The sequence below is a fragment of the Pinus tabuliformis genome, chromosome 2_2 (genome assembly GCF_031772625.1).
Source record: "Pinus tabuliformis cultivar Carrire ecotype Pingquan chromosome 2_2, CPIR1, whole genome shotgun sequence".
Lineage (NCBI taxonomy): Eukaryota > Viridiplantae > Streptophyta > Pinopsida > Pinales > Pinaceae > Pinus > Pinus tabuliformis.
In genome coordinates, this window is record NC_142300.1 from 1,069,569,063 (window position 1) to 1,069,589,082 (window position 20,020).

Genomic DNA, 20,020 nt, shown 5'->3' on the forward strand with positions numbered 1-20,020 from the left:
CAATTTGGACTTGCACACTTTCTTGGTCTTTTGTTTTCGGGTTCATTTCTTTCTTTCTTTTTTTTGACCATTTCATTCTTCTTGCCCTCTGATTTTTCTTTTAGGGCATACCCTCTTCACATTTTTTAATTTTTTTATTTTTTCACAATATGGAAACCTTTACAACATGGAAAGGATGAACATATTTAGGGATTTCCACAGTCAATCATGAAATATGACACCTATTGGTATATGATCATAACAATGGCTCCACTTGGGGATGGCTTTCCCTGGTGGAAAGTCAAGAATAGCAGGTCAAATGGCCTTATGTACAATTCTTGCTGTAATCTGAAATTTTCCTTTGTTGTAAGTGAACAAACTGTATAGAGGACCATGTAAATATACACATCTCTCATGAAGTAATCCAAACAATTACACCTCTATTTTTAGACAGTTTATCTGAATGTTTGTTCTCATATTTCAGCTCCTAAGTCTTCTTCAAATTTTGGTAAACTAAAAAAAAGGTAACATAAAAGGTGGTAAAGTTCCTTCACTGTTCCTCAAAATTTTCTACGCATTCCTTCCCATTCTTATTGTTGTAATAAACTACAGAGACTAAACATCCTTATGTACAAGTTAGAGTCTGGATATATCAACAAACTGGATCAAAATAATGTTTCAGCATCCGACCATTAACTGGTCCATCTTCTACTTCTGTATCATACAGGCTTTTCAAAAAGTAGGTATTGTTTCTTTGTGAAGCCTGGATAATGAAAGGTCCTTTCCACAGGAGGGCGGTAAGCGGTATTGGTGACGTGGCAATGGCGTCAGCGGGCGGGGTCAGCGGGAGGGCGGTAAGCGGTATTGGCCCGCACCGCTCATGGGCTCTCGCAGTATAGGGCGGGGAGGCAGCGAGCAGTGCGGGGGAGCGATGCGTGTCCCTAGTATGGGCGGCAATACCGCGGTTCCCTGGGCGTTAAAGTGCAACGGATAGGCAGGTCGTGATATAATCGTGAGCCGTAGGATCTGGGGCCGTTGATTTGATGGTTGGCGGTCAACGGAGGTGACAGAGGGTTAATGCGTCGGCCCAATCAATTAAATCATGGTTTTTAATGGTTTTGGGCGCAATGTTATTGGTTCAGGTCTTGGCTTATAATTAACCCTGGTGGTTAATTATCCCAAGGTTACGCACGGAGGTTATCAAAAGGTTTCAGATAAACCTTTTACTCCCTGATTTAATTAGCGAATATGGTCATATTTCAACCAGGGCGGGGATATTTAAAATATTGGGGTTTTTGTATTATATTTACATAGTACGGGTAGGGGAAGGAATATAGGGATTTATATAATATTGTTAACGGTCAAAATGAATCTATGAAAGATAGGCGCCAAGTTATAAAGTTCAACAACTTAGGCTTAGGGGAAAACAGAGGTTTGCAAGTGATTTTGTACAATCTCCTAAGCAAATGGGTTTTACTTAGGGTTTTTTATGAAATGAGGTGGAGTGACTTGGGAGTATTGAGCAAATCTCAATATCCTTGGGGGGAGGTTAGTAAGTGATTTTTGGGAGAAGTGTGAAGGGAAGTTAGACATGCCTCACTTGAATTGCTTCACCAAATGTAAAACTGCCATAGCACTTGTGATAGAACTAAAATTTTCATTCTGAGAGACAAAATTAACCACAAGTCTCTTTCTGCAACATCAAAACTGCCTACCCAGCCTACTGTACCTAACATTTTTCTTCTTTTGCTATCGGTGCACTTGGACTAGCAGACCCTTTCAATCTTCTTTTCTTTTCATTGCAATCCTATCTAAATCTACCCTTATAACATCGAAGGGCTCAGTTTTAACAGTTGAGCTCCTTTTGCTTCTCTACCTATCTACTCACCAGCCAAGATTGAACAGTTTGGACAGGTATTATTCCTCTATCTCTAAGATAAGTAAATTCAAACATGAACTGACCAAGATTGAGCTATTTGGCCATTCATCAATTGTGGCCTAAAGTCTTCAAACTGCACACAATGCTTCATTCTCAAAAATGGAATAGTAGTGGCAATTTGGACTTGCACACTTTCCTGGTCTTTTGTTTGGGGTTCATTTCTTTCATTTTTTTTTTTACCATTTCATTCTTCTTGCCCTTTGATTTTTCTTTTAGGGCATACCCTCTTCACATTTTTTTATTTTTTGATATTTTCACAATATGGAAACCTTTACAACAGGGAAAGGATGAACATATTTAGGGATTTCCACCAGTCAATCATGAAATATGACACCTATTGGTATAGGAGCATATCATAGTCAATAGTCCAAACTGCTTCATGACCTCTGCTGAAATGAGGTTCTTTTGGCTGCCACTATCAACAATGAATTGCAACAGTGAACCCTTCACCCACATTTGTGAGTGGAAAATACGCTCCCCCTCTTCTGGATCCTCGAGCTCATTCTTCTGTCTTGGTGGTGGAAACAGTGACTTTGGGTTCCGCATCAATGATCTGCTTCCCTTTCCCATTCCCCTTGTCGGGTTTTGACTTAGGGCCGAAACATGCATCTGATTCTGAAGCCTTCAACTCAGCCACCAGCGACTGCTTGGTCCGACACTCACTTGTGTTGTGAGTGGGGCTCTTGTGGAACTCACGCCACTTTCCTGTGTCCTTCTTCGACTTCGTGGTCTTGTTCTTTTCTTGCGGCTTCGATGGGTTGTCTTGGGTCACCCCGCCTTGGCTTTGTCCTTTTGTCTTCAGATTTGTAGATCCAAAGTCTCGCTTCTTTTGTTTGAACTTTTGCTCAATTTTGACAGCGTATCGGTACACCGTGCCAAGCGAGGAGATGTTCAGGAACTCCAGCTCTTCCTAGATATATTTGTGTAGGCAGTCACAGTATTTGAGCACCAAATGCAGCTTAGAGTCCTTGATACCCAACTGTGTGCGAACGGTATGAAAAATGTTTTTGAACTCCGGCACATCTTGGTCCCTTCCTTGCCACAGTGTGGTCCATTTGATGTATTTGTCTTCATAGCTTTTGACATGGTAGTACTGATCCTTGACGGCATCCCGGAATGAATCCCAAGTGGGTGCAACTGAAAATAGTGAGCCCGTACTTTCATTCTTCTGCTCGCAGTAGGTTTCCCACCAGTCCTTGACGTGGGGGGCTGCTTTGAGAAGAGTGAAAACAATCTTTTCCCGACTCGAAAATTCATGAATAGAAAAATACCCATCTAACAGATTTAACCATTTATCTACGGCATCTGCATCTATTTGACCCTCGAAGATGGGGATTTCAAAATTAACTTGTACCTTAAACGGTGTGGCATTTCCAGAGTAGCTATTGGAAGCCGATGCGTCGCCTCTGGGTAGCCGCTGAAGGATCTGCGCAAAGCTATCCATCATCGCATTCCTTTGCCGCTCGAGGGCTTCTTCGAGCAAGATTTTGATAGGATCTCCTGCCCCCTTGTCTTTATTTTCATCCACCATGGGAGGCCGTTAGGATTTGTGAGGCTGGTCATGCAAAGGTTCGACCAGTTCAAGCCCTAACTCCTTATATCCTGACCTCATTGGGGACATGCAAAGAAAAACAGGGAAAAAGCATACCGCTCTGATACCACTGATCTGGATTTAAACAGGAACGCAATAAATTACAAAGATAGACATAAACACAGAGATGCAGCGGAAATAATACTTCACTTCATTAATGTAAATTACTGAAATATGCTTACAAACAGTAATGGAAATAAACCAGTTAGGGCGATGGTAGCTTATCTTTGAGAAGAGATGTGGCGGCTACATGCCTCTGAATTGTGTTACAATGAGGGTCGAAGGCTTATTTATTGTTGAGAAACAATGGAAAACCCTTAACATCCAAAAACCTAACCCTAGAAGATGAAATGCCAAATTGTGGGCCCCGTTTTGGGTAAGTTGGTACATCAACTTCTCGGGGTTGTAACTTTGGCACCTGATCTTTGTTTGATGCGTACAATAGCTCTTTAGAAAGATCGATCTGAGCACTACAACTTTGGGAAGAGAAACATCAGTCCATGGACCCATAATGCTCCCAGATTTCCCAAAAAATGTCGTTTAGGGCCTCAAAACGGTTCCATAAGTTCAAGACCCGAAAAGCTACTAAAAATAGTAAACTGTGCTACAATTTAGGAAGCTGAAAAACTGAAAGAGACAGTTGTGGGGGTCCAAGTGGGATAGGTGGATGGACACCAACATCCACCTGGATCACTATTATATGTTCAATATATTATGTCACTTTTTCTTCAATATATATTCCCTAATATGGATGCACGTGGTATGGTATTCCCCCCTAGTGAAGCCCCTAGCTAGGGTTTATACACCTTTGGTTTATAATATTTATCCCTTGGGTTTAATATTATTCCCTTAGATTTATAATCCCTTGGGTTTTTAGTATTAATCCCTTGTGTTTATAATACCTTGGGGTTTTAGAATTAATCCCTTGAGTTTATAATATCAATCCCTTGGGTTTATCAATCTAAGGGTTCAGATTCCTAGAGTATAATATTATTCATAAGATTTATAATATTAATGAGAGGGGTTAATATAAATCCCTTCAGTTCATAATGATGGTCAACCATATGCAACCATGGTCCTATATCACTTTGTGACAAATATTGTCTCAATATGAAAATCAACCATGGTCAAATGTCACATTATGACAAAGATTGTCTCAATATGAAAATCAATCATTGTAAAACATGATCAACCATGGTAAAACTGTTGGGTCTCTATAATACTAGTGATTACCCCATTAATATTGTAGTTTCATCTCTTATTAATATTGTTGTGCCCCTATTATCCCCATATTGTTATTACTGTGCCCCATAGAATCCCTCTATTGTTATTTTTGTGGCTTTATATTATTATTGTTAAGTCGGCTGGGTTATATTGTGACTCCTTAGACTCCTATATATAGAAAGGAGGTTTTTTCATTTGAATCATCCAAGAATTGTTCATTCATGTAATGTAAAGGAAGTTTCCCCCTCAAAGAGGCTGAATTCTAAGGCGTTGATCTATCTTTTCTACCTTTTCTTGAGCCGGTTTCATAACATTTGGTATCAGAGCTTTGGATTCTAGGGTTTCGCTGCTCCAAGTAGGTCATCATGGCATTTTTACTATAAAATTTTTTTGCGACATTTCAGAAGCTAAAAAAAAAAACCCATTTGAGAAGAAATCGCGCTAAATCTCGGGTCCGAATTTCAGAGCTTTTCGCTCTATATTTGTGGAGATATGATCTGATGAAGTTCGTCTTTTTGCAGACTCCTGAATTACAATCCAAACAGGTGACCTGGGAAAATCATCATAACTTTCTCTCTGAGAATCAGATTGAAATTTCATAAGAAGGTAAAGAAATAGGACGGATTGTGGTTTCTTGTATATATTTTTCAAAGCCAAAGGTCAAAAAAGTGACTCGTGGCACGTCGTACAAGTTCACTCTACTGAACTAGTCTATAATCAGATCACTGTGGGAGATTTTGCATAACTCTTCCTTGGAGAATCCAATTTGGATAAGACTGGTTTCATTAGAAAGAGGACATAGAGGGCTACTGCAGGTTACAATTCCAGAACTAGATGATCTGAAAGTACAGAGATACATGAGAAGCAATATCGAGCTTCTACAAAGTGAAAAAAGGTGTGTAGATTTTTTTAAATTTTTGCTTAAGATTGGTTTAAAAATTTATTTTGAAGGAATTCAAAGGGCATAGTAGAGCATTATTATCAGTAACTGATGCCCCAAGGAAAAAAAATGCAAACACCTAGTAAGCAACCTGAAAGCTCTAGCATGACTCATGAAGAAGATGAAGAAATGCTACATGATATATCAAAATTACAAGAACAAGTGCAACAAATGTCACGCTCACAAAAGCTAACAGAAGCTAAGATAAATAGCATGGAATCTAAGATAAAGGGCATGGAAGCTAAGATGGACAATGTGAAGATAGATTTGAAGACAGATTTGAAGAGAGACATGGCAGATTTGAAGACAGACATGGCAGATTTGAAGATAGATTTGACAAATTTTCTACAAGAAATAATTACTAATGGTGAAAAGGTTGTAAAGGAAACTCATGATGCAAACAAAAGAAATGTTAATCATGATTTCATAGACTCTAATGTCAGATCGAAGACCCACCATATTCCAAAAATCGATATGAGGAAGTTTGATGGCAAGGATCCCGCAACATGGATATTACAGATGGAGTAATTTTTCGATCTCAATAATGTGCAAAACACATAAAAGGTACATATTGCAACTTTATATTTGGAACCGAATCAGTTTGTATGGTATTAATGGCTTTGCTCTCGTAAAACAATTATCACTTGGGCAATTTTTACAGAAGAATTGACAACACATTATGAGGATACAAAAAGCAACACTTTTTTTAGCCAATTGATAAGTCTCAAACAAAAGGGTTCAATAATGGAGCACATTGAGGAGTTCCAAAAATTAAACATAAGGGTAAAAAATATTCCAGAGGAGCATAGGATTGATGTGTTCATAGGGACTTTAAAGGATAATATCCAACACGATGTTCACCTTTGGGAACCTGATTCATTAGAGAAGGCATTCAGGTTAGCAAAAAAAATGGAAAGCAAAATTATGGCAACCAGGAAGCATACCACTCACAACTATAAAGATGGAAGTGTTGTTGCCCTTAGTATTCCACAACCTATAAGGTTGACACCACAACAATTGGAAGAAAAAAAGGCAAAAGGACTTTGTTACAATTGTGATAGCAAATACACTAAAGGTCATAAGTGTGTTGAGAAGAAATTATTCTACATAGATTGCGAAGAGGAAGAAGAAAATGAGCAAGAAAGGTCAAAAGAAGAGGATATACTCCAGGAACGAAGCCTAGATAAAGAAGAAATGAATTTGACCATATCTTGTAATGCATTGGCTGGAATTACCACTCCTCAAACCATCAAGATAGAAGGACAAATCAAGAAGAAAAAGGTAATAGTGTTGATTGATTCAGGAAGTACCCACTATTTTATTGATTGTAAGGTAGCAAAAGAATTGAATTGCTTCTTATATCTAGCACCAGAGTGTCAAGTGATGGTTGCAAATGGAGGAACAACAAATTGCTTTAGAAAGTGCCATAATATCAACCTATCGATGGGAGAATATGCATTGACTAGCCCAATGCTTTCCATTCCAATGGGAGGTGCTGATGTTGTACTAGGAGTCTAATGGCTACAATCCTTGGGTACAATAGCTTTTAATTTTCAAGAACTTTTAATGAAATTTTCTGTGGAAGGAAAGGAAGTTGAATTAAGGGGTATTGCAGGGAAACCAGGAAAGATAATCAGCTCTAACGATATGACAAAGCTTCTAAAAAAGGAACAAAGGGGTGTAATTGCACAATTATGTTCACTAGATGTTTCCACATTAGAATCATCTATTTCTCCAGATCTCCAAAAAGTCTTGAACAATCATTCCAAGGTATTTGAAACTCCCAAAGGTCTCCCACCTATTCGTGATCATGATCATGCTATTCATCTAATTCGAGGAAGTGTTCCTCCAAACATCAGGCTGTACAGATATCCCTATACCCAAAAGAGTGAAATTGAACGTATGGTTGCAAAAATGCTAGAGGCTGGTATAATTCAACCGAGTCAAAGTTCTTTCTCTGCTCCAGTAGTATTAGTGCACAAGAAGGATGGATCATGGCGCATGTGTCCAGATTATAGGGAGCTCAATAAGCTAACTATTAAAGATAAGTGTCCCATTCCTGTCATTGATGAATTATTGGATGAATTGCATGGATCAATTTACTTCAACAAGTTGGATCTTCGTTCAGGATATCATCAAATCAGAATGAAGACTGAATACATTCCAAAAACAACATTTTGAACTCATGAGGGTCATTATGAATTTTCGGTCATGCCTTTTGGCCTTACCAATGCACCTTCAACATTTCAAGGTTTGATGAATTCCATTTTCAAACCATTCCTTTAAAAATTTGTGTTAGTATTTGTTGGGTCCCTATAATACTAGTGATTACCCCATTACTATTGTAGTTGTACCCCTTATTAATATTGTTGTGCCCCTATTATCCCCATATTGTTATTACTGTGCCCCATAGAATCCCTCTATTGTTATTTTTGTGGCTTTATATTATTATTGTTAGGTCGGCTGGGTTATATTGTGACTCCTTAGACTCCTATATATAGAAAGGAGGTTTTGTCATTTGAATCATCCAAGAATTGTTCATTTATGTAATGTAAAGGAGGTTGCCCCCTCGAAGAGGCTGAATTCTAAGGCGTTGATCTATCTTTTCTATCTTTTTCTTGAGCTGGTTTCATAACATTTGGTATCAGAGCTTTGGATTCTAGGGTTTCGCTGCTCCAAACAGGTCATCGTGACATTTTTGCTATAACTTTTTTTTTTTCTGCGATGTTTCAGAAGTTGCAAAAAAAACCCATTTGAGAAGAAATCGCGCTGAACCTTGGGTCCAAATTTCAGAGCTTTTCGCACTATATTTGCGGAGATATGATCTGAGGAAGTTGGTCTTTTTGCAGACTCCTGAATTACATTCCAAACAGGTGACCTGGGGAAAATCGTCATAACTTTCTCTCTAGGGATCGGATTGAAATTTTGTAAGAAGGTACAAAAAGAGGACGGACTGTAGTTTCTTGTATGCATTTTCAGATCCAAAGGTTGAAACAGTGACTCGTGGCACGTCGTACAAGTTCGCTCTACTGAACTAGTCTATAATCAAGTCACTGTGGGAGATTTCGCATAACTCTTCCTTGGAGAATCCAATTTGGGTCAGACTTGTGGCATTGGAAAGAGGACACAGAGGGCTACTACAGGTCACAAATTCAGAACTAGATGATTGGAAAGTACAGAGATACATCAGAGGCAATATCGAGCTCCTACAAAGTGAAAAAAGGTGTGTAGATTTTTTAAATTTTTGCTTAAGCTTGGTTTGAAAATTTATTTTGAAGGAATTCAAAGGGCATAGTAGAGCATTATTATCGGTAACTGATGCCCCGAGGAAAGAAAATGCAAACACCTAGTAAGGAACCTGAAAGCTCTAGCATGACTCATGAAGAAGAGGAAGAAATGCAACATGATATATCAAAATTACAAGACCAAGTGCAACAACTGTCCCTTGCACAAAAAGGAACAGAATCTAAGATGGATGGTTTAAAGAAAGACGTAGAAGCTAAGATGGATTGTTTAAAGAAAGGTGTAGAATCTAAGATGAATGACGTGGAAGCTAAGATGGATGATTTGAAGATAGATTTGAAGACAGACATGGAAGAATTGAAGATAAATATGAATAAGTTGCTACAAGAAAGGGTCACTAATGGTGAAAGGGTAGTAAAGGAAACTCATGATGAGAACAAAAGAAATGTTAATCATGATTCCATAGACTCTAATGTTGGATCGAAGACCCACCATATTCCAAAAATCGATATGAGGAAGTTTGATGGCAAGGATCCCGCCACATGGATATTACAGATGGAGCAATTTTTCGATCTCAATAATGTGCAAAACACACAAAAGGTACGTATGGCAACTTTATATTTGGAACCAAATCAGTTTGTATGGTATCAATGGCTTTGTTCTCGTAAACAATTTATCACTTGGGCAATTTTTACGGAAGAATTGATAGCACATTATGAGGATACAAAAAGCAACACTTTTTTTAGCCAATTGATAAGTCTCAAACAAAAGGGTTCAATAATGGAGCACATTGAGGAGTTCCAAAAATTGAACATAAGGGTAAAAGATATTCCAGAGGAGCATAGGATTGATGTGTTCATAGGGTCTTTAAAGGATAATATCCAACATGATGTTCGCCTTTGGGAACCTGATTCATTAGAGAAGGCATTCAGGTTAGCAAGAAAAATGGAAAGCAAAATTATGGCAACCAGGAAGCATACCACTCACAACTATAAAGACGGAAGTGTTGTTGCCCCTAGTCTTCCACAACCTATAAGGTTGACACCACAACAATTGGAAGAAAAAAGAGCAAAAGGGCTTTGTTACAGTTGTGATAGCAAATACACTAAAGGTCATAAGTGTGCTGAGAAGAAATTATTCTACATAGATTGTGAAGAGGAAGAAGAAAAGGAGCAAGAAAGGTCAAAAGAAGAGGATATACTCCAGGAACAAAGCCTAGATGAAGAACAAATAAATCCGACCATATCTTGTAATGCATTGGCGGGAATTACCACTCCTCAAACCATCAAGATAGAAGGACAAATCAAGAAGAAAAAGGTAATAGTGTTGATTGATTCAGGAAGCACCCACAATTTTATTCATTGTAAGGTAGCAAAAGAATTGAATTGCTTCCTATATCCAGCACCAGAGTGTCAAGTGATGATTGCAAATGGAGGAACAATAAATTGCTCTGGAAAGTGCCATAATATCAAGCTATCCATGGGAGAATATGTATTGACTAGCCCAATGCTTTCCATTCCAATGGGAGGTGTTGATGTTGTACTAGGAGTCCAATGGCTACAATCCTTGGGTACAATAGCTTTTAATTTTCAAGAACTTTTCATGAAATTTTCTATGGAAGGAAAGGAAGTTGAATTAAGGGGTATTGCAGGGAAACCAGGAAAGATAATCAGCTCTAATGGTATGACAAAGCTTCTAAAAAAGGAACAAAGAGGTGTAATTGCACAATTATGTTCGCTAGATGTTTCCACATTGGAATCATCTATTTCTCCAGATCTCCAAAAAGTCTTGGACAATCATTCCAAGGTATTTGAGACTCCCAAAGGTCTCCCACCTATGCGTGATCATGATCATGCTATTCATCTGATTCCAGGAAGTGTTCCTCCAAACATCAGGCCGTACAGATATCCCTATGCCAAAAAGAGTGAAATTGAACGTATGGTTGCAGAAATGCTAGAGGCTGGTATAATTCAACCGAGTCAAAGTTCTTTCTCTGCTCCAGTAGTATTGGTGCACAAGAAGGATGGATCATGGCGCATGTGTCCGGATTATAGGGAGCTCAACAAGCTCACTATTAAAGATAAGTTTCCCATTCCTGTCATTGATGAATTACTGGATGAATTGCATGGATCAATTTACTTCACCAAGTTGGATCTTCGTTCAGGATATCATCAAATCAGAATGAAGATTGAAGACATTCCAAAAACAACATTTAGAACTCATGAGGGTCATTATGAATTTTTGGTCATGCCTTTTGGCCTTACCAATGCACCTTCAACATTTCAAGGTTTGATGAATTCAATTTTCAAACCATTCCTTAGAAAATTTGTGTTAGTATTTTTTGATGATATACTAATCTACAGCAAGTCTTGGAAGGATCATGTTGAACATGTTGACAGGGTGCTACAACTATTGGAGGAGAAACAATTATATGCAAAAAGATCCAAATGTTTCTTTGGAGTCCAAGAGGTGGAATATCTGGGTCATATTGTATCTCATGAAGGAGTTAAGGTAGACCCTAGCAAAATTAAAGCCATTAAGGAATGGAAAATCCCCACATCCATAAAGCATCTGCGAGGATTTCTCGGGTTGACAGGGTATTATCGCAAGTTTGTTAAGAATTATGGGAGAATAGCAGCACCTCTAACAACATTATTGAAGAAAGATGCATTTTCATGGACTCCAGAAGCAACAAAGGCCTTTGAAAATCTTAAAGAGGCAATGTGCCAAGCACCGGTCTTAGCTACACCGGACTTCACAAAAACCTTTATTGTGGAATGTGATGCTTCAGGAAATGGAATTGGTGTTGTTTTAATGCAAGATGAAAGACCCATTGCTTTTGAAAGTCGTCCAATCAAGGGAAAGTTTTTACACAAAGCTATTTATGAGAAGGAAATGTTGGCAATACTCCATGCACTTAAGAAATGGCGACCCTACCTAATGGGAAGACACTTCAAGGTAAAAACGGATCATGATAGCCTTAAATACTTTTTAGAACAAAGATTATCCTCTGAAGAGCAACAAAAGTGGGTCACAAAGATGTTGGGTTATGACTTTGAAATCATCTACAAAAAAGGGAAGCAAAATGTGGTGGCAGATGCACTCTCAAGAAAGGATGAGGATGTGGAAGCATTGTTGTGCGCCATTTCTATTATCCAACCAGATTGGATAAACGAAGCAAGGGAGGAATGGAAGAATGACGAAGAAGTGTGGGCACTTATTCGAAAGTTACAACAATATTCTGTTGGAAATAATACTGAGAGGGGGGGTGAATCAGTATTATCAGATCAATCAAACTTTTCTATTTCATACTCAGAAACATATACGCTACTTCAATTAAGTGAACCCGCGTGTACACGCCACTGTGTCTAATGAAACCCGCGTATATCCAGAGATCTTATAATTCAGTTATCTTAATCTTCAGTAAATGCATCAGATCATTATTAAGCATATTAACAGTAAACAGGTGCAGAATAACAGAACAGAACATCACACAAGAGCCACACACATGAACACCATGATATAAGGTGGAAACCCAATGTGGGTGAAAACCACCTGCTGCAATTCGTCTCTTTCTTCTTTAATAAGAAACTTCTTTTACAATGCACTGGTGCAGTCATTTACCAGCACGCAGGCTGCAACCTGCAGAGGGCTACAACCCTCATAGCTTTTGTACTAGCCGATCCATTTACTAGTACGTAGGTGCCAACCCTACAGAAGGCTACAACCTTCACTCGTTTTCCAGCTGCTCCTAGAAGGGAGCTACAACCCCCCTTGGCTCTTGTACTGGCTGATATGTTTACCAGTACGTAGGTGCCGGCCTACGATCTTCCCGGGACCATGTTTCATACATTTTCATACTAGATCCATAAGACAATCATCATTGTAGTACAACCTGCATCATCAATCACTGAAACACCCAATTCTGAATCACTGTAACCCTGTCAACAACAACCAGACAACATAACAACAACCAGATCCAACTCCATCTTCAAATATCATACTTCACATTGTATACGCTACTTGGATGACCCCAACCTGCGTGTATACGCTCTTTTACCAAAACCAACTCGCGTACAGATCTATAAATTCAACCTTAAAACTCTGCAGCTATATCAGACATCAAAGCATACCCAGATCATAATAATAAACATGCGTCAGTAGATCTAGTCTATCCAGAGTCAAACCATATGAAGATAATCATTCCAAGCCTTGAGATCTCGTTCCATCATTCATCATCCTCCACATGGGTGAAACCTTGGTTCAGATCACCAACCCATAACCAGCACTTGGATCACACACTTTCTCAGATCTTCATCACTCACACTTGCTCACACTTGCACACTTTGGCCTAGTGATCTTTTCCTTATATAGCCTTAGGCCTTGCTCAATGCCAAGAGCCAAAACCATAGTAACACAATACCATCAACTTCAATACTAGGGATCGACACGCCCGTCGAGACACAATGGTCCGAAACCATAGGCACAACTTCCAAGGACTAACCGCCATGGACCAAAGGTACGTTTCCACATACACGCGCTTTTGCTGAAGCCAACCTGCGTGTACACGCTGATTCGCCTTGCTGAACCTGCGTATATCTCTTTCTTGTCCTGCTGTACTGAGATCTGTCCATTAGTTAAGTTGTCATCACCTGTACCAGTCTCTGAGCACCTGTACCAACCTCTGAGTGAGTTGCCATCAAGGACAACACTTGAGTCATAATGCCAACAATCTCCCCCTTTGGACTTGATGGCAACCACCACACCGAGTCACTCTCCCCCTTTGACATCAAGGGCAAAGGGTGGACCAAGATATTCTCTTCCTTGGTATACCTTCTGCTGTCCATACTGTTGTCCATACTCCCCCTGAGTACATGCTGAAATCTCCAAATGTGCTCCCCCTTTGTGTATGCCAAAGTGTACCAATCTATCCATCCTGCTCTTGCTGAATTGTGCTGTTCATGCTCCCCTTGACTGTAGGCAAGATCTGTAAAAGATGTTCTACAAAAAGAACAAGAACTTATACATCATAGAAGACCTTCCTATCACCAAAAGACTCAATACATACATTCATCACCCAACCTAGTGGGGATATACCAATATTGACTCATCCACCTAACCATGTGGAGATACATTAAGAGTTTACTCATGACAATACATAAACATTTCATCATTCATCCCAGGCATAGTGGGGAAACCAACATAGGCCGTTACATGACCTTGACATCATAAAAGAGATATCACAAAGAGATACATGACATAGTGATGAAATATCTAGACCAAGACTTATGAAAGCCACCAGCAGCATCATGATCTGTACCATAAGCATCAGCCTGCAATACCATTCATAAACAGCAAGATGTATCATTTAGCTTCATAGACTTTATCAACAACTTCTAACCATAATGCCAATCAATGAATTATTTGAAGAATCTGCTCCCCCTGAGTGTGAGCCAACCATGTCTGAACCATTTCCTGAGTCTGTTCTGCTCCCCCTGAGCCTGAGCCAACCATGACTGAACCTGGGTCTGTTCTGCTGCCCTTTCTCCATATACGCGACTTTGCAGCCTGTAACGCGCGTATATACGCGGCTTTCCTTCATGAAACTTGCGTATGAGAATTAGAACACTGAAGTTTTACACCTTCAGCTCCCCCTGAGTTTGTTATGTCTGTGCTGTGCTGAGTACCCTGTGCTGTGCCATATTTTTCTGACTGAACTTCCTTTTTCTTCCATATCTTCAAGCATGTTGATGATTTCTTCTTATCATGAGCTTTGTTCCTGCAATCTCTTGCTTTATGTCCAAACTTGTTACATGCATAGCATCTTACATGTTTCATATTCCTCTTGTAGCAATCAGCAGCTTTGTGGCCAAACATATTGCAAGAAAAGCAATATCCATTAAAGTATCTTGAATGTGATGATCTTTCTGCATGATGGTCTTGAAACCGTCTTCTTCTACATATGGCTGCAACATGTCCAAGATTATGACACACATAACATTCAACATTATTCAGTGGAGGAAATAATCGTCTATCACGTCCATAGTTAGGAGTAGAGAATCTTCCTTGAGGAATTTCTTTCCTTGGTTGTTCCTTTTTGGGCATTTCAGATTTCTCATTAGAGTTTCTTGCCTCACCTTGTGAACTAGATTCACCTTCAACATATTCATGAAAACCAAGACCAGTCTTGATAGCAGGAGACCTTTGACTACTAAGAATATCATCCAAGGCTTTAGTACTATCTTGAAATCTCAAAAGTTTATCCTTTTCTTCTAATTTACCTTTCAAGATATTTACCTCAACTTGAAGTTGTTCCTCCTTTTCTAGATATTGTTTCTTCATGTCTTCTCCATCTTTCCTTCCTTCTTCCAATTGATGCCTTAGTTTGAGAATCTTCTTTTCTTGTTCTTCATTCAGATCCTGCTGCATTTGACGAACTCGGAAGGCACATTCTAGTTGAGATTTTAAGCTGATGACTTCATTTTCTTGTTTTTCAATTGCTTGATGTAGATCTTCATTTTGCTTCCTTGATTCTTCAAGATCTCCCTTTAGTGAGAGGATTGTAGCTTCAAGATTTTCATAGTAGCTGGATCTATCTTTGAGTTTCTTGATGGTTGTGCTTCTTTCGTTGACTTCTTTTCTTAATGATGTCACTTCATGCTGCAATTTTTGACATTGGTCTTCCTTGTCCTTGAGTAGCTTTCTTACCTTGTTTCCTTCTTCTAGTTGGGCCTTTAGTTTGGTAACTTCTTCTTTGAAAGCACATTCCCTTTTGTTCAATAGATCTTGTTGATCTTTAACTTTGTCTGTAAGCCTTCTAAATACTGCCTCTATTTGATACTTTTCTTGCTCACCCATAAAAGCATGTTCAGTAGTTTCACTATCACTTCCATCACTTTCACAAGGAAATATAGCAGGAACATCAGAGGATAACACATTCATACCTGATAATGATTTTGAATCTAATTCTGAATCTGATTCTGAATCTGAAGAACTTCTTATACCTAATCCCCAATCGACTCTCCCACTATCATAGATCTTTTGAGATGTCTTCTTCTTCCTATGAGCTTTCTTCTTAAGCTTCTTTCCCATTGTTCCACGGATCTCCTTCAAGCGATCAAGCTTCTACCAAAGGACCTGCTCTGATACCAATTGTTGGAAATAATACTGAGAGGGGGGGTGAATCAGTATTATCAGATCAATCAAACTTTTCTATTTCATACTCAGAAACATATACGCTACTTCAATTAAGTGAACCCGCGTGTACACGCCACTGTGTCTAATGAAACCCGCGTATATCCAGAGATCTTATAATTCAGTTATCTTAATCTTCAGTAAATGCATCAGATCATTATTAAGCATATTAACAGTAAACAGGTGCAGAATAACAGAACAGAACATCACACAAGAGCCACACACATGAACACCATGATATAAGGTGGAAACCCAATGTGGGTGAAAACCACCTGCTGCAATTCGTCTCTTTCTTCTTTAATAAGAAACTTCTTTTACAATGCACTGGTGCAGTCATTTACCAGCACGCAGGCTGCAACCTGCAGAGGGCTACAACCCTCATAGCTTTTGTACTAGCCGATCCATTTACTAGTACGTAGGTGCCAACCCTACAGAAGGCTACAACCTTCACTCGTTTTCCAGCTGCTCCTAGAAGGGAGCTACAACCCCCCTTGGCTCTTGTACTGGCTGATATGTTTACCAGTACGTAGGTGCCGGCCTACGATCTTCCCGGGACCATGTTTCATACATTTTCATACTAGATCCATAAGACAATCATCATTGTAGTACAACCTGCATCATCAATCACTGAAACACCCAATTCTGAATCACTGTAACCCTGTCAACAACAACCAGACAACATAACAACAACCAGATCCAACTCCATCTTCAAATATCATACTTCACATTGTATACGCTACTTGGATGACCCCAACCTGCGTGTATACGCTCTTTTACCAAAACCAACTCGCGTACAGATCTATAAATTCAACCTTAAAACTCTGCAGCTATATCAGACATCAAAGCATACCCAGATCATAATAATAAACATGCGTCAGTAGATCTAGTCTATCCAGAGTCAAACCATATGAAGATAATCATTCCAAGCCTTGAGATCTCGTTCCATCATTCATCATCCTCCACATGGGTGAAACCTTGGTTCAGATCACCAACCCATAACCAGCACTTGGATCACACACTTTCTCAGATCTTCATCACTCACACTTGCTCACACTTGCACACTTTGGCCTAGTGATCTTTTCCTTATATAGCCTTAGGCCTTGCTCAATGCCAAGAGCCAAAACCATAGTAACACAATACCATCAACTTCAATACTAGGGATCGACACGCCCGTCGAGACACAATGGTCCGAAACCATAGGCACAACTTCCAAGGACTAACCGCCATGGACCAAAGGTACGTTTCCACATACACGCGCTTTTGCTGAAGCCAACCTGCGTGTACACGCTGATTCGCCTTGCTGAACCTGCGTATATCTCTTTCTTGTCCTGCTGTACTGAGATCTGTCCATTAGTTAAGTTGTCATCACCTGTACCAGTCTCTGAGCACCTGTACCAACCTCTGAGTGAGTTGCCATCAAGGACAACACTTGAGTCATAATGCCAACATATTCCAGTATGTTTGATACATTTAGCTGGCAAAATGATTCGTTATGGTACAAAGATCGCTTATACCTCTGTAAGAATTCCCAGCTAAAACAAAAGATTCTTATGGAATTGCACACTTCTCCCTTAGGAGGGCACTCAGGATTTTTAAAAAGTTACCATAGGGTTAAGAAGGAATTTTTTTGGGATGGCCTTAAAGCAGATATTAAAAAGTTTGTGGCGGAATGTTTAGTTTGCCAACAAAATAAAGTTGAAACAATTAAGACACCGGGTCTATTACAACCTTTATCCATTCCAAGCCAATGTTGGGAGGAGGTTTTAATGGATTTTATCACAGGTTTACCCAAGTCTGAGGGAAAGAGTGTCATCATGGTGGTAGTTGACAGATTTACCAAGTATGCACACTTTTGTGCATTATCACATCCATTTAAAGCCAATACAACTTCTACTACATTTATGGAAACAATTCAAAAGCTACATGGAAACCCAAAGATTATTGTAAGTGACAGAGATCCCATTTTCACTGGGAATTTTTGGACAGAATTATTTTCTTGTCTTGGTACTCAATTAGCTCATATCTCATCTTATCATCCTCAATCTGATGGGAAAACTGAGATATTAAACAAATGTTTGGAAGGATATCTTCGTTGCTTTGTATCTCATAAACAGACACAATGGGTCAAATGGTTGCCTTTGGCTGAATGGTGGTATAACACTTCCTTCCATACAACAACAAAAATGACCCCATTTATGGCACTTTATGGGTATCAGCCACCATCCATCACATCATATTTAAGAGAAAATTCTAAGGTTCAAGCAGTGGAACATCACATTGAACATAAACAACAAGTCCTCCAACTCTTAAAGGATAACCTCGTGTTGGCACAGAATAGAATGAAACAACAGGCAGATCAACATCTTAGTGAAAGAAGTTTTGATGTAGGTGATTGGGTATTCCTACGGCTACAACCATATAAGCAAATGTCCCTCAAGAAAGCTAAGAAGGATAATAAATTATCACCAAAGTATTATGGTCCATACAAGGTGTTGCAAAAGATTGGTACTATGGCATACAAATTGGAGCTTCCTGCAGCTTCTCGATTGCACCCAGTTTTCCATGTTTCATGTTTAAAGAAGGTTATAGGCAACAAGCTCCCAGTTCAAACAATATTTCCAGAACTTGACGAGGAAGGAAAAATTATATTGGAACCGGACGCAGTCACAGTAACAAGAACTCGACAGCTACGAAATCGATCAATTTCGGAGTATCTTATCAAGTGGAAGATCTTATCCGCTTAAGATTCCACATGGGAGGATGAGAATTTTATATAAAAGCATCGAGAACTTCTCAAGCGTTGAGGACAACACTTTTTTGAAGGAGAGGGGCATGTTGGGTCCCTATAATACTAGTGATTACCTCATTACTATTGTAGTTGTACCCCTTATTAATATTGTTGTGCCCCTATTATCCCCATATTGTTATTACTGTGCCCCATAGAATCCCTCTATTGTTATTTTTGTGGCTTTATATTATTATTGTTAGGTCAGCTGGGTTATATTGTGACTCCTTAGACTCCTATATATAGAAAGGAGGTTTTGTCAGTTGAATCATCCAAGAATTGTTCATTTATGTAATGTAAAGGAGGTTGCCCCCTTGAAGAGGCTGAATTCTAAGGCATTGATCTATCTTTTCTATCTTTTTCTTGAGCTGGTTTCATAACAGTATTTTTTGATGATATACTAATCTACAGCAAGTCTTGGAAGGATCACGTTGAACATGTTGACAGGGTGCTACGACTATTGGAGGAGAAACAATTATATGCAAAAAGATCCAAATGTTTCTTTGGAGTACAAGAGGTGGAATATCTGGGTCATATTGTATTTCATGAAGGAGTTAAGGTAGACCCTAGAAAAATTAAATCCATTAAGGAATGGAAAATCCCCACATCCATTAAGCATCTGCGAGGATTTCTCGGGTTGACAAGGTATTATCGCAAGTTTGTTAAGGATTATGTGAGAATAGCAGCACCTATAACAACATTATTGAAGAAAGATGCATTTTCATGGACTCCAGGAGCAACAAAGGCCTTCGAACATCTTAAAGAGGCAATGTGCCAAGCACCGGTCTTAGCTACACTGGACTTCACAAAAACCTTTATTGTTGAATGTGATGCTTCAGGAAATGGAACTGGTGCTTGTTATAGACATTTTTGGGCACTGCAACCCCAATCATACATGTCCATAAACCAAGGTCTCCTAAGTCCCTAAAAGTGTTGCTTCACACCCTAAAGGAACAAGGTCAGTTGATTACATCATCTCCTAGAAGTTCTCCACAGAAAACTGCTCAGAACTTGTCGAAACTGGATCATACAGACTGACCAGTGTAGAGGGTGCGATGCATCTCACCTGCTCAGTGTAAAAGGTGCGATGCATACTGAAAAGCCCTTTTGTAGGGTGCGATGCGC